Consider the following 14,853-nt stretch of genomic DNA (forward strand, 5'->3'; position numbering starts at 1 on the left):
TAATTTTAGACTTACTCATGTACTTTAGTGTACAAAACAAAGCAGGAGAGTCAGGATGCCTTGCCTTGCCATCACCACAACTCCTCGGTTACCAAGCATTGCTAACTCAGTCGGTAAAGCATGAGACTCTTAATCTCAGGGTCGTGGGTTCGAGCCCCACATTGGTCGGATGTTTTTTTTCTTTTCCTGTACCATTGTTTGTGGAACACTGTCAACTTGCACCACCACAGCGCAAATGGCTGTCCTCACTTTCACAAAATGCACTGCCATATCAGCAAAAACTCAGGACTGCATTGGCCGGGAATCGAACCCGGGCCTCCCGCGTGGCAGGCGAGAATTCTACCACTGAACCACCAATGCTCCACAGGTACTTAATTTTACACTTACTCGTGTACTTTAGTGTATAAAACAAAGCAGGAGTGTCAGGATGCCTTGCCTTGCCATCACCTCCATACATTCTCAACCAAGCCTGGCTAGCTCAGTCGGTAGAGCATGAGACTCTTAATCTCAGGGTCGTGGGTTCGAGCCCCACGTTGGGCGGATGTTTTTTCTTTTCCTGTACCATTGTATGTGGAACACTGTCAACTTGCACCACCACAGCGCAAATGGCTGTCCTCACTTTCACAAAATACACTGCCATATCAGCAAAAACTCAGGACTGCATTGGCCGGGAATCGATTCCTGGCCTCACGAGTGGCAGGCGAGAATTCTACCACTGAACCACCAATGCTCCACAGATGCCTAATTTTACACTTACTCATGTACTTTAGTGTATAAAACAAAGCAGGAGTGTCAGGATGCCTTGCCTTGCCATCACCTCCAAGCCTACGTAACCAAGCCCGACTAGCACAGTCGCTAGAGCATAAGACTATTAATCTTAGGGTCATGTATTTGAGCTCCATGTTGGGCAGTTGTTTTTTTCTCTTCCTTTACCATTGTATGTGGAACAGTGTATACTTGCATCACCACAGCGCAAATGGCTGTCCTCACTTTCACAAAATGCACTGCCCTATCAGCAAAAACTCAGGAATGTATTGACCGGGAATTGAACCCGGCCTCCCACGTGGCCGGCTAGATTTCTACCACTGAACCACCAATGATCCACAGATGCTTAATTTTAGACTTACTCATGTACTTTAGTGTACAAAACAAAGCAGGAGAGTCAGGATGCCTTGCCTTGCCATCACCACAACTCCTCGGTTACCAAGCATTGCTAACTCAGTCGGTAAAGCATGAGACTCTTAATCTCAGTGTCGTGGGTTCGAGCCCCACATTGGGCGGATGTTTTTTTTCTTTTCCTGTACCATTGTATGTGGAACACTGTCAACTTGCCCCACCACAGCGCAAATGGCTGTCCTCACTTTCACAAAATGCACTGTCATATCAGCAAAGACTCAGCACTGCATTGGCCGGGAATCGAACCCGGGCCTCCCGCGTGGCAGGCGAGAATTCTACCACTGAACCACCAATGCTCCACGGATACTTAATTTTACACTTACTCGTGTACTTTAGTGTATGAAATAAAGCAGGAGTGTCAGGATGCCTTGCCTTGCCATCACCTCCATACATTCGCAACCAAGCCTGGCTAGCTCAGTCGGTAGAGCATGAGACTCTTAATCTCAGGGTCGTGGGTTCGACCCCCATGTTGGGCGGATGTTTTTTCTTTTCCTGTACCATTGTATGTGGAACACTGTATACTTGCACCACCACAGCGCAAATGGCTGTCCTCACTTTCACAAAATACACTGCCATATCAGCAAAAACTCAGGACTGCATTGGCCGGGAATCGATTCCGGGCCTCACGCGTGGCAGGCGAGAATTCTACCACTGAACCACCAATGCTCCACAGATGCCTAATTTTACACTTACTCATGTACAGATGTAGCCACCTTTATCTTGAGTGGCCGCGGCGGTTGTCCCGTTCGACCATACGCAGCGTACTGTGGCGTAGCGAGGCGCGCCTAGCCACAGAGAGGCTATCTAATCGCACGGAGACAGACATTTGACGTTTGGCGTTACCTTTACGTGTAATACCTGCGATCAGCCACCAGATGTCGCTTTTTACAATCACCACTGCGCATGCGTGTGGTCTCCCGTAAAATACAATACTGACATACATAATAAGGACTACTTTACTAAGGCGTCTCATTACGCTGCATACAGCAAATACTGTACTCATTACGCTGCATTATTTAATACAGTACTGTACAGTATATACAGTACGACACCGACGCAAATACAGTAGTACAGCATACAGTATATGATCCATCTACAATACTTTATGAATACTGTATGTGAGCGTGCAAGTCCCGCAGACAAAACACAGTACTGTAAAACCAGTAGTGTACACTGTCGCAAATGGATGTGTGTTACAAGTTCACTATTGCCTCTCAAGATTAGGAATTTTCTACAGTGTTATCGTCCTAATCCCGTAGCCATTACAGCATAATCAAAACCAACGGATTTATACATTTGTCTGCGGCGAAGTGGTGAAGTGTTTCGCTTCCTATACTCAGAGTCCAGGGTTCGATTCCTTAAGTACTGTACGAATGCATGTTACTGTAGTTTTTTTCAGACACTTTATTATTTTTTTTATTCACATACTGCAAACCAGGGCATACAGTAGCTGCATGAGCGGTTCTATGCGATCGAGTCCGGTGTACCATAATGTGCAGGTTCTATGCAGGTTAAGGTACTATGCTCCGTACACAGTACACATACAATTCTGTAGCTGGGCAGACTGAATAGAAATGGCTACCACCTATGACTCCTTGCCCCACAGAGGCCCTAGGCTACGGAGCAAGTAATAGTCCAGATTGTACAGACTATGGGGCAATGCTGAATGAGCGTCACAATCCCCTAGCTAAAATACACAGTATGCATATTATGGTACACCGGACTCGATGACATACAGTACTGTAGCACACTGGCAAAATGGCCGCCGCCCCTGAACCCTTGTGCAGGTTATGGGGCAATGCTGAAGGAGCGTCACAATCCCCTAGCCAAAATACACAGGGGAGGGATAAGCTACTGTAGGATTGCATACAGTATTACGGTACACCGGACTCAATCGCATAGCACACTGTCAAAACGACCACTACCCATGAACCCCCACCTCCTGAACCCCCACCTCGTGGCAGGCAGCAGTTGGGTATGGAATGAGAAATGGCATAAGCTGTGCAGGCTACGGGGCGATGCTGAAGGAGCGTCACAATCCCCTAGCCAAAATACACAGAGATACTGTAAGCGAGGTCTATGCACATTACAGTACTGTACGTTACACCGGGCTCGGTCGCATAGCAAACTGACAAAACACAAGTTTTACAGTACATACAGTAAAGCAGGCCAAAGCTGCAGGAGAGTTTCTACTGTAAAGGTTCTATGCACCGTACGGTAATGTACACATACCTGTACAATTCTATAGCAGGGCAGACTCAATTGAAATGGCTACCGCCTGTGACTCCTACAGTAGCTCCTAGGAGGCACTCAGCTATGGAGCAAATAACAGCACAGATTTTGCAGGCTACGGGGCAATGCTGAAGGAGCGTCACAATCCCCTAGCTACAATACACAGGGGTGATAGAGATAATCGAGTGGCTGGAGGGGGGTCCCCTTGATTTAAGGGGCCCCCACTCCTCCAGGGTACTCCGGCCAGGTGTGACTAGTTGGGTATTTAATTCCATGGCCGCAGGGACCTGTATAAAAGTCTCCCCCGGCTGTGCATTATCTGTCCAGCTAGTGGAGCCCAGTGCTGATTCAAAAAATATGGGGAACCCCTACGCTTTTTTTGTCCCCCTTATTTTTTGCACCAGGACCAGGCGCAGAGCCCGGTGCTGGTTCTAAAAAGATGGGGGATCCCGTGTCCATTTTTTCCGTATTCCTTCCGGAATTCGACTGCAATTGCATATACAGTACTGTACCCCTTAATGTCACTGCTTACAGTATACAGTATTTAGACATGAGCTTGTGTACAGTATCTGTCATGAGGTGCTTTTTTCACTGACACTATAACTTTTTTCTATTGTGATATACTGTACAGAGGCGGCAAACTAGCCAAACGGGAATAATCAGCTTCTGCAGAATAAAATGAGATGCTACAGTACATGCCTATATTCTGTGAGTGACTGCGGCTCTATGAAATTAAATCAGAAAATTTAAATATGAAATGCATTACTAATGTGTGGCATTACTGTACTGTATGTGTATAAGGTGTACTACAATATTTTCTGGTGTAACATAAGGAAAGGGCACTACTGCATGGTCTAATGCAGTGGTTCTCAAACTTGGTCCTCAGGACCCCACACAGTGCATGTTTTGCAGGTAAACCAGCAAGTGCACAGATGTATTCATTACTAACTGACACATTTTAGAAGGTCCATACAGTAGGTGGAGCTAATTTTTTCACTTGTGATTCTGTGAGACCTGCAAAACCTGCACTGTGTGGGGTCCTGAGGACTGAGTTTGAGAACCTGTGGTCTAATGTAAATAAAGATGAATGTGGTGGGGTGTAATGTGAATAAGGGGCATTACTGTTAGGAGTAATGTGGTACTATGATATGATGTCATGAGAATAAGAGACACCACTGCATGATATAATGTGAATAAAGTTGCAGTACTGTGTTGTGTCATTTCATCTTCGGGTATTATTGTGTTACCATGCCCCTTCCCAGCAAGAACATACTGTACACTGTTTTGGGCTGGCACTAAATGTGCACATTGTTCTTATTTAGATTATAGGGGGTAGGAGCGCCAAAATGGGTGATGGTGCTGGGAAAGGGGTGCAGGGTTAGAGGCGGAACTACGTAGCATCTGTGCAAGAGGGCATCAGCCAAAATCTAGCCTAGGGCATCATGTTGGTCAGGTTTGGCTCTGATAATACTGTATACTGTACTCTTACTGTACTTTGCATTCAATACAGATACTGTTTGCACACAGGTTTTACATGAATCATTGGCAATGCTGCAGGAGTGTCTCATTAGGCAATCTAAAATATACCACGACTATGGGTGGGGATACAGTAGGGAAGTTCTGTCACCATAAGCTGTCTGCTGTGTATAGCATATTTCCATCTGAGATGCATTTGTGTGTTTGTAATAAGAAAAAAAACATTTTACTGTACATTTAGTGGATACAGTATTTCTCCCCCATAATGACGTATCATACTGTACAGGTACCCTCATGTACTGTACCGTACCATACTGTAAAATTGAATATTTATTGGAAAAACATCAATATTAATGTAAAAATAAAGTATTACAACATCCGATTCCATGTACTGCACTGATCAAAATGTACAGTACTCTTATTCAGGACTTATAAAACTGAAAATAACTGTTCATACAGTACACATCAATAACATTACTACTGTATAATATTCTACATTAGTTTATGCAATAATCAGACAAAGGCAATTTTATCATTTTTTTTAATAATGCACCAATTTAAAATTTTAAACAGAAAATACAGAACTACATATTTGTGGCTTGACCATTTCTTTCAACTACAACAGGTAATACTTTATACAGGTGATTTATATAATTATTACAATGTTCAGGTGTGAGTACTTCTAGCCAAAATTTCTTTATCCCATCCACCAGTTGCTGTTTTGTTGTTGGCTTTGCAACACTCCTAACGTACCTCTTCAATTGAGCCCACACTAATTCGATTGGGTTCATGTCTGGTGATCTAATTAAAAAAAAAAAAAAAGCGTATAGAAAAAATTAATTACAGTACATTACAGTAAATAGAGAAAATTAAACATACAATATTGTACTGTTTATTAAACAAAAATTTTTTTTACAGTACTAGAGTGCTATCCAAAATTTTACTTGTACACTGTTGAAAGAATACTCACTCTGGTGGTGTGCGTTCCCAATTCATACCTTTCTCTTCCATAAATTTGGCTGAGGCGGAGTGTTTAGGATCATTGTCTTGGAATATCCTATGGTGAGTTGGGTAATATTTATTCACAAATGGCACCATACATTTCTCTACTATTGTTTCTTGGAAATATTTCTTATCCATGATTCCTACAGAAATCAAAAAATGTTGTTCATTAATAAGCAACTCCTTTTATTGTGCAGTTACACGTACTCTACAGTACAACATGTATTTTTACAGAACACAGGCACAGAATAAAGTATAGTACTGTACTGTACCTTCGAAAAATAATAGGGGACCAGCTCCTAATCGTGATATGCCTCCCCATACATGGATTTTCAATGGATGCTTTGGGCGTGGTTTTAAAGAGATATGGTTACGTTTCCTGAATGACATTCTGGAGAACCGCTCAAGGGCAACAGACGATTCATCTGTGAAAATGACATCATCAAATGTTTCACCACTCTCAATCCATCGCCGTGCCTGTTCCACTCTCTTTTCTTTATTCACATCTCTTATCATTGGAGATATCCTGTGAAGAGCCAAAAATAATGAAATCAGATACAGTTATGAAATTACAGATTTACAGATTACTGTATATACAGTAGACTGTATGTGCAGTATACTGTATTATATACCTACTGTATACATTAAACTGTACATACAGTACATTAAGTTACATACAGAGTAATATATATATACATACTGTACATACACACAAACACACACACACAGTATACAGTATGTAATCATCACAATAAGCCGGCAATGCTTCATTGCTGTCTCTGAGTGCCTATACAGTAGGTATCTCTTTTGGGATAGAATACTGTATATACAGTATATACACACACACATACTGTATATAGTATAAAGTACACACTCTGTATAATGATTTATGGCATTATTATATCACGTATCAAGGGATTATTAACAGTGCATTTACTGTATGGTTTATACTGCTTTCAGTATTTTACCTTGTTGCGCCAAAGGTCCATCCCATTTTCCGTCGCATCCTTCTGATGCTGGTGGCCGATATGTCCAGGTCATACTTGGAATGGAGAATTCGTTTTATTTGCAGAGCAGTACGCTCATCATCCTCACGAGTTAGTTCCTCCACAATTTGTTGCACTCTCCTACAGTACAATACAGTATGAAAAATATGAATTCATGAACAGCACAATCACAGTTACAATTGATGAAGTTTTTATTTTATTTCAAAAAAATTGTTTATGGTATAAAGCAAGTCATTTAAACATTACAGTAGTGTACAGTACGTACCATGTGCATTTTGTAGGAAATACAAATCTGGGCGTTGTTCTCTCGAATGCATGATAGCGCACCGTTTCTAAAGTGACTATAATGCCACTTTCCTTGAGCCATGCATGGATCTCTTTGATGGTTTTATTTTCTTTTTTCATGTTGGCGATTATCTTGCTCATCGTTTTGTTGATAGTTACTGGCATGTTGTCCAACTATAATTCCTGTATGGAGAGAAAACATTTGTGAATACTGTAGTCTAAAATTTACACATCTGAAAATGCATAAGAGTTTTATGATAGAAGTTAATACTGTACATGTTTACTATCCAGTACCTGATGTTCAAATTTAAGTATTGTATACTGTACAGTACTGAAAATACAACTTCAGTGTTATGGACTGCAATTAGTTTCCTGTATGAAACAGATACAGTACAGTAAATAACCCTCCTTGGAAGTGCATGGGCCCTGTGAGACTTACAGTAGTGTACAGCATAAGGGTCGACTGACATGATGTACAAGCATTACATACAGTACATGTCAGTACTGTATGTAAATTCTTCAATTATTGCCTAACAACAATGCTGCTTACTGTATATTAAATACTGTAGGCCTAGAAATGTGCATCTCAATATAGTAGTTAAAAACACAGGGGCCTATGTGGATAAGCGAGTTCTATGCACACAAAAAATGGCCACCGACCGTGAACCCCCAGCACGTGGCAGCGCTCGGATATGTAGTGAGATACAGTATGGCATACATTTCACAGTTCAGGGGGCAATGCTGAAGGAGCGTCACAATCCCCTAGCTCAATTACATTGGGATAAGCGAGGTCTATGCACATTACGGTATACCGAGCTGGATCGCTTAGCAACCTGACAAAATGGCCGCCGACCGTGAACTCCCAGCACGTGGCAGCGCTCGGATATGTAGTGAGATACAATATGGCATACATTTCACAGTTCAGGGGGCAATGCTGAAGGAGCGTCACAATCCCCTAGCTCAATTACATTGGGATAAGCGAGGTCTACTGTATGCACATTACGGTATACCGAGCTGGATCGCTTAGCAACCTGACAAAATGGCCGCCGACCGTGAACTCCCAGCACGTGGCAGCGCTCGGATATGTAGTGAGATACAATATGGCATACATTTCACAGTTCAGGGGGCAATGCTGAAGGAGCGTCACAATCCCCTAGCTCAATTACATTGGGATAAGCGAGGTCTATGCACATTACGGTATACCGAGCTGGATCGCTTAGCAACCTGACAACATGGCCGCCGACCGTGAACTCCCAGCACGTGGCAGCGCTCGGATATGTAGTGAGAGATGGTATACATTTTAAAATACACCGGGATAAGTTGTACAGGCCATGGAGCAATGCACAGGGACATTCATCATTTACGTACAGTATATAAATAATTGTAAACCGTAAATGAAAGAATTACCGGTCAAATACTGTATGACGAAACTGTGTCAATGAGCTGGAACAGTATGGCCTGTGAAGAAGTTATCGAAGGCAGAAACGGAGAGCAAATTATCAGGAGATTTCTGAAAGGTCGGAGAAGATCCACACAGCAAGTCTGCCTACGAGGAAACAGCTTTGCAAAGTGGGTAGCGGGGCGGTGACTGAGACGCTCTTTTATTCACATTCACACAAAAGGAATTCTTACCGCTGTGATTGGTGCCAATATAGGCGCATTCATCCTTACACCAATCACAGAGCATACTGTACAGGTACTTTTGAATGTGAATAAAAGAGCGTCTCAGTCACCGCCCGCTACCCACTTTGCAAATCTGTTTCCTCGTAGGCAGACTTGCTGTGTGGATCTTCTCCGACCTTTCAGAAATCTCCTGATAATTTGCTCTCCGTTTCTGCCTTCGAAAACTTCTTCACAGGCCATACTGTTCCAGCTCATTGACACAGTTTCGTCATACAGTATTTGACCGGTAATTCTTTCATTTACGGTTTACAATTATTTATATACTGTACGTAAATGATGAATGTCCCTGTGCATTGCTCCATGGCCTGTACAACTTATCCCGGTGTATTTTAAAATGTATACCATCTCTCACTACATATCCGAGCGCTGCCACGTGCTGGGAGTTCACGGTCGGCGGCCATGTTGTCAGGTTGCTAAGCGATCCAGCTCGGTATACCGTAATGTGCATAGACCTCGCTTATCCCAATGTAATTGAGCTAGGGGATTGTGACGCTCCTTCAGCATTGCCCCCTGAACTGTGAAATGTATGCCATATTGTATCTCACTACATATCCGAGCGCTGCCACGTGCTGGGAGTTCACGGTCGGCGGCCATTTTGTCAGGTTGCTAAGCGATCCAGCTCGGTATACCGTAATGTGCATACAGTAGACCTCGCTTATCCCAATGTAATTGAGCTAGGGGATTGTGACGCTCCTTCAGCATTGCCCCCTGAACTGTGAAATGTATGCCATATTGTATCTCACTACATATCCGAGCGCTGCCACGTGCTGGGAGTTCACGGTCGGCGGCCATTTTGTCAGGTTGCTAAGCGATCCAGCTCGGTATACCGTAATGTGCATACAGTAGACCTCGCTTATCCCAATGTAATTGAGCTAGGGGATTGTGACGCTCCTTCAGCATTGCCCCCTGAACTGTGAAATGTATGCCATATTGTATCTCACTACATATCCGAGCGCTGCCACGTGCTGGGAGTTCACGGTCGGCGGCCATTTTGTCAGGTTGCTAAGCGATCCAGCTCGGTATACCGTAATGTGCATACAGTAGACCTCGCTTATCCCAATGTAATTGAGCTAGGGGATTGTGACGCTCCTTCAGCATTGCCCCCTGAACTGTGAAATGTATGCCATACTGTATCTCACTACATATCCGAGCGCTGCCACGTGCTGGGGGTTCACGGTCGGTGGCCATTTTTAGTGTGCATAGAACTCGCTTATCCACATAGGCCCCTGTGTTTTTAACTACTATATTGAGATGCACATTTCTAGGCCTACAGTATTTAATATACAGTAAGCAGCATTGTTGTTAGGCTTTACGCTACCCACTTTGCAAATCTGTTTCCTCGTAGGCAGACTTGCTGTGTGGATCTTCTCCGACCTTTCAGAAATCTCCTGATAATTTGCTCTCCGTTTCTGCCTTCGAAAACTTCTTCACAGGCCATACTGTTCCAGCTCATTGACACAGTTTCGTCATACAGTATTTGACCGGTAATTCTTTCATTTACGGTTTACAATTATTTATATACTGTACGTAAATGATGAATGTCCCTGTGCATTGCTCCATGGCCTGTACAACTTATCCCGGTGTATTTTAAAATGTATACCATCTCTCACTACATATCCGAGCGCTGCCACGTGCTGGGAGTTCACGGTCGGCGGCCATGTTGTCAGGTTGCTAAGCGATCCAGCTCGGTATACCGTAATGTGCATAGACCTCGCTTATCCCAATGTAATTGAGCTAGGGGATTGTGACGCTCCTTCAGCATTGCCCCCTGAACTGTGAAATGTATGCCATATTGTATCTCACTACATATCCGAGCGCTGCCACGTGCTGGGGGTTCACGGTCGGTGGCCATTTTTAGTGTGCATAGAACTCGCTTATCCACATAGGCCCCTGTGTTTTTAACTACTATATTGAGATGCACATTTCTAGGCCTACAGTATTTAATATACAGTAAGCAGCATTGTTGTTAGGCAATAATTGAAGAATTTACATACAGTACTGACATGTACTGTATGTAATGCTTGTACATCATGTCAGTCGACCCTTATGCTGTACACTACTGTAAGTCTCACAGGGCCCATGCACTTCCAAGGAGGGTTATTTACTGTACTGTATCTGTTTCATACAGGAAACTAATTGCAGTCCATAACACTAATATTAAGCCCACTCCATTATCCACTCCTCCCCTGTGTATTAAACACCCCCTACCACCCTGGAAGTCATGTACTGTACCAGGGCCCCTTCATTCAGCACAATGCCCCCTTCTACAGTTTAGTGTTCTCCTTCCTGCCCCATCTGTGCAGTAAAGGAATAATTAGCAGAAATTATTTCTCCAGGTCCTACTGTACATACTGAGCGAAAGATAGAACCCCCCCTATCCCCCGCGGAGCATCAAAGCTGCCGCTGATAGCTCCCCCCACCCCTTCCGCTGGTGAGTGGGTAGGGGCCCCAGTGCATTGCTGTGTCCAGGGGCCCACACTGCTGTTAAGATGGCTCTAGTAATTGAGCTAGGGGATTGTGACGCTCCTTCAGCATTGCCCCTGGACTGTACCATACTGTATCTCACTCCATATCCAAGCGCTGCCACGTGCTGGGAGTTCACGGTCGGTGGCCATTTTGTCAGGTTGCTAAGCGATCCAGCTCGGTATAACGTAATGTACATAGACCTTGCTTATCCCGGTGTACTACAGGTATGTGCAGTAGTACTGAATGATTGCTATCACTTGTGGTGAAACACCTATCTTATCAAATACAGTAACTACTGTACAGTATAGTTGTTCGCACAGGTGATGGTAATCATACTGTATATTTAAACTGAAGTCCGTAACAGAGCATTCTGTCCCTCCTGCAGAGGTTCTTGTTGGGAGGCACAGGGAAAAAAGGCAAATACTGTACAGTACAGTATTTGCACTTTACTGTTGTGCACTTTATTTGAAAATGTACAGTTGTTTGCTATTTTTAGCATGCTGTGCTTTACATGTTTTCTTATTGTGGTTTTTATATTTTTAGACAAAAGACAAAGAATGCAGACTACCAGATTTTACGGGAGTGCCAAAACCCACCCATCAGTGGCACAGAAACTTGCTGCATTAGTTCCACAAAAGAAGAAGAAAACTGCCAAGGCGGCTCAGAAAGAAAATGTGGTGAAACCACGAAAAAATGCCAAGGCAAAGAATAATACGTTGGAGATGATATGTGGTGTGGCAAATGATGTAATTGTTCCATCTCCTGCAGATCACAGTGTTCAGCCAATGAATCTGGAAATACCGGTGCTAGAGGACGTGACAAACACGCTGCATCAGGAAGCTTCTTTTTTGGACCATGTAGCCACCCCTGGACAAGAAGACATGACACATTCACCACGAAGAAGGTTGCATTTCACAGATGTGAACACCAAAGTGCAGGACTGCCAGTGTACCTGTCCTGTTTTACTAAAGGAGCTACTCAGTAAGGTGACCAATATGGAGTCAGAAGTTGGTGGACAGGTCAATCAGCTGCAGACCGATGTGGCTGGCCTTAAAGAAGGCATAAAGGAACAGATGGTAGAAGCCATGAAGAAAGTCATTGAACAAACGAGGGAAGAATGGCAAGTTGGAGTTTGCCGCACCATCATTGCAACACACCACCAAGCGGTTCAAGTCAGCGGCCTGGACGACCGAGGCCTGGAGGACCGCAGAGGAGGCCTGGAGGACCGCAGAGGAGGCCTGGAGGACCGCAGAGGAGGCCTGGAGGACCGCAGCGGACTGGACGAAGTCAGCGGCATGGACGACCGCAGAGGAGGCCTGGAGGACCGCAGAGGAGGCCTGGAGGACCGCAGAGGAGGCCTGGAGGACCGCAGCGGACTGGACGAAGTCAGCGGCATGGACGACCGCAGAGGAGGCCTGGAGGACCGCAGAGGAGGCCTGGAGGACCGCAGAGGAGGCCTGGAGGACCGCAGAGGAGGCCTGGAGGACCGCAGCGGACTGGACGAAGTCAGCGGCCTGGAGGACCTTAGAGGAGGCCTGGAGGACCGCAGAGGAGGCCTGGAGGACCTTAGAGGAGGCCTGGAGGACCGCAGAGGAGGCCTGGAGGACCGCAGAGGAGGCCTGGAGGACCGCAGAGGCCTGGACCACAGCAGCGGACTGGACGAAGTCAGCGACTTGGACGACCGCAGAGGAGGCCTGGAGGACCGCAGAAGAGACCAGGAGGACCGCAGAAGAGACCAGGAGGACCGCAGAAGAGACCTGGTGGACCGCAGAGGAGGCCTGGAGGACCGCAGAGGGCTGGACGACCGCAGAGGCCTGGATTCAAGTGTGCTGTTGCCAGGAACACCAATGATGACCAGCACACCTGCTCACAGGCCACTTCGCAATACATTCGGAGGCTCTCTGAACAATATTGCCCTGGCTGTCATCTCAACTTCCCTGGACGACCATCTGTACAGAGCTTCAAATGGACATATTCAGAAATATGCATATTCTCTGTTCCAGCACCATGTACGGTACGACAAATACTTGACGTGGGCCAATCGTGTGAACTTTGATGGTTCCAAGGGCAAACTTCCGCTGCCCAAAAATCTGGTACATGACATCATGGCTAGGTGTGAACGCCGCGTGAGGATTGGTGATCCAGAAAAGAGGAAGATAAGGGATACCATAAACTCTGTGCTGAGAACGAAGAGGAAAATGACTTGGAAGCTCGACTATGATGAAACCAGATCATTACCTACCTCCTAGCTTCAGCACATCAGCTTCACACAGCTGAAGCTAAAAAATTGTGTCAATGTACCTGTATGACCTGTACATTTTCTGGGGCTGCATGCACTGTGCTGAATCCACTTGGAGCAGCTCGGTTACTCAAAGGGGAGTGCATGAACTTGGCTCACCACATTCCTGGTAATGTAAGGGCCTGTTACAAGTTGCCCCTTTTATTCCTGTTGATTTTTTGGGCGCTGCTGTATCTATCCAGTAGCAGCCGAGTCCATTGTGCTGTGTCCATCTGGGGCCTTGGGCTGCGTTTCCATCCAGGGGCTGCTGTTGTCAGTCCTCTATTCTGGTGTCCGTATGCGACAGTGTTAAAAAGCAAAAGACAAAAACGAAAAATAATTCAAAAAAGCAAAACCTAAAAATAAAGTACAAAAACCATTACCCCGCACCACCACCACAAAAAAATAAATTATAAAAATGTTAAAGTTGATATTGTTACTGTATTTGTGCTGTTACCTTTTGATTAAAGTACCGTACAGTATGTGTGATGTTGGCTTTATTACAATACAGTACAGTATGTGTGATGTTACATGTTCCAAATGATTTTGTCCGTAAATAAAGTGTTTCTTAAAATAAACATGACGTGGTTTCCAATGTTTGTATTCCCAACTTCCTGTACTGTATAAATTAGTACTACTGTATGATGGGAATTCAATTAAGAGTGGTATACTGTATGTAAAACAACTTGGTTAGGCATCTTGCATTTCATATTTTAATAAAAACCACAGGAAACTTCTATTTTTAAAAGTTTATTGAAGAAAAAAAAGGTGTTTTTTTTTAAATAAAGTTTGAAAGTTAATTAAAACAAAAAAGTAGTTTGTTCTTCGTTACATTCTTTTCTTGTGTATATAGATATCTGTGGGGGAAAAAAAAAAAAAAGTATTAAAGTAAAGACACTCATGTTCATTTGTTTTCCAAGAAAATTTGTGGAACCACACAGCCCAGCAATAAGTCATGCTGGGCTGTGTGGTTCCACAAAAGGCATGCGGTACAAAGTGAAATAGTGGTGTCAGTGGTCAGCACTTTGACACGCTAACATTTGTGGAACCACACAGCAATGGCTGACACACATAAAATGGCTGACACACACAAAATGCCTGACACACACAAAATGCCTGACACACACAAAATGCCTGACACACACAAAATGCCTGACACACACATGCTGGAGTGAAAACACATGTTTGCCAAACAGTCGACAGCACATGTCGGCCAGATGGCCGACCAAACTTGCTCCAAATCACCCC

At 44.4% G+C, this 14,853-nt stretch overlaps 4 non-coding genes across 4 annotated transcripts; 2 read left to right on the forward strand and 2 right to left on the reverse strand.

Annotated features, from left to right (window-relative positions):
- Nucleotides 1-289: 289 nt before the first annotated feature.
- TRNAG-GCC (transfer RNA glycine (anticodon GCC)) lies at nucleotides 290-360 on the reverse strand. The gene has a single exon. It is a non-coding gene; the product is annotated as a tRNA-Gly (tRNA).
- Nucleotides 361-467: 107 nt separating this feature from the next.
- On the forward strand, nucleotides 468-540 carry TRNAK-CUU (transfer RNA lysine (anticodon CUU)). The gene has a single exon. It is a non-coding gene; the product is annotated as a tRNA-Lys (tRNA).
- Nucleotides 541-1,401: 861 nt separating this feature from the next.
- TRNAG-GCC (transfer RNA glycine (anticodon GCC)) lies at nucleotides 1,402-1,472 on the reverse strand. Its single transcript has one exon. It is a non-coding gene; the product is annotated as a tRNA-Gly (tRNA).
- Nucleotides 1,473-1,579: 107 nt separating this feature from the next.
- TRNAK-CUU (transfer RNA lysine (anticodon CUU)) lies at nucleotides 1,580-1,652 on the forward strand. The gene has a single exon. It is a non-coding gene; the product is annotated as a tRNA-Lys (tRNA).
- The last annotated feature ends 13,201 nt before the right edge of the window (nucleotides 1,653-14,853 follow it).

This window comes from Pseudophryne corroboree, chromosome 3 (assembly GCF_028390025.1).
Source record: "Pseudophryne corroboree isolate aPseCor3 chromosome 3, aPseCor3.hap2, whole genome shotgun sequence".
NCBI lineage: Eukaryota > Metazoa > Chordata > Amphibia > Anura > Myobatrachidae > Pseudophryne > Pseudophryne corroboree.